We start from the raw sequence: 1,141 nt of genomic DNA on the forward strand, positions 1-1,141 counted from the left end.
CAAACACAAATAACAGCAACAGACTGGCTGGAGTAGATCCTGTGGACGGCTGCAGGTGCAGAATTACATACAGGACTCCTGTGTGGGATCTCCAATTTGAATTTCCCGCCTCCTGACGTCATCCATAACGTGGGACGCCATCCAGCGCGGCACTTCCGGTCCCCGCCGGAAGTGGGACTGGCTTCATTTTCCCGTCTCGCTCTCAGCCGCCGTCGCTCCTCCGCACGTCTCCTTTCCATGACCGGAGAAGCGCCGGAGTCCATCCGCCCCCCACAGGCTATCGCTGCAACTCGCAGCATCAAACTGATCTACCCCGCCGAGGCATTTAACCCCTTCGGTAAGCCTCGTGGGGGACTTGTACGGCCACAATGGGGTAACTGGGAACTCCCATTCCCCCTCTCACTGCTATACGGAGCCACACCGAGGTCCCCTGGCTCCCCCGTCAGGAACAGGAAACCAGTGAAGGAGATGGGGCGGACCGCACCTTTAAAGTTTCGGATTTCCTGTCCCTGGAGGCGGATCCCTCTCTCTGGTTGGGTGCTGTCGTGGTGAGAGGGGGAAGGATTTTTTTTTTCCACAAAAGATTTGATTTTGTTTGTATTAAATCATAATAAAACCTATATAAATGTGGTATCACTGTGATCGTATAGAGCAAACATATAAAGGTGAGGTCTTTTTGGACTAAACAGGAAAAGAAACAAAAAAAAACAAAACACAACACCTTTTTTCTAGTTTTCCTATACAATGAACTATTATAGAATTGGTTTGAGGAAATTGCCCACAATCAGGATGGAAGAGGACCTCAACAACACGGTGCCCCATGGCTCGATTTTTGTGGCTCTCCTGAATATTGAACAGTTTTATAAATTTACAATCTTACTCGCTGTTGCATAACAGACATGTGGCCCAATGAACAAGTTAATTTGGTCACATTATTTACAGAGACCACATATTGATTCCTAATTAGTGCCCTCCAAGGCAATCATGCACAAATTGTAATTTTGGTAAATATTTCCAGACTTAATCTGGGGTCAATATCAGATGCATTGAGGCAACATATGCACCCATGAAAACAGGGCCTATAGGTACACCGAAGGGGTCTTCAACATTGTATGGTAACGCATGAAGAGAACCATGTAGG

The sequence above is a fragment of the Engystomops pustulosus genome, chromosome 7 (assembly GCF_040894005.1).
Source record: "Engystomops pustulosus chromosome 7, aEngPut4.maternal, whole genome shotgun sequence".
Classification (NCBI taxonomy): domain Eukaryota; kingdom Metazoa; phylum Chordata; class Amphibia; order Anura; family Leptodactylidae; genus Engystomops; species Engystomops pustulosus.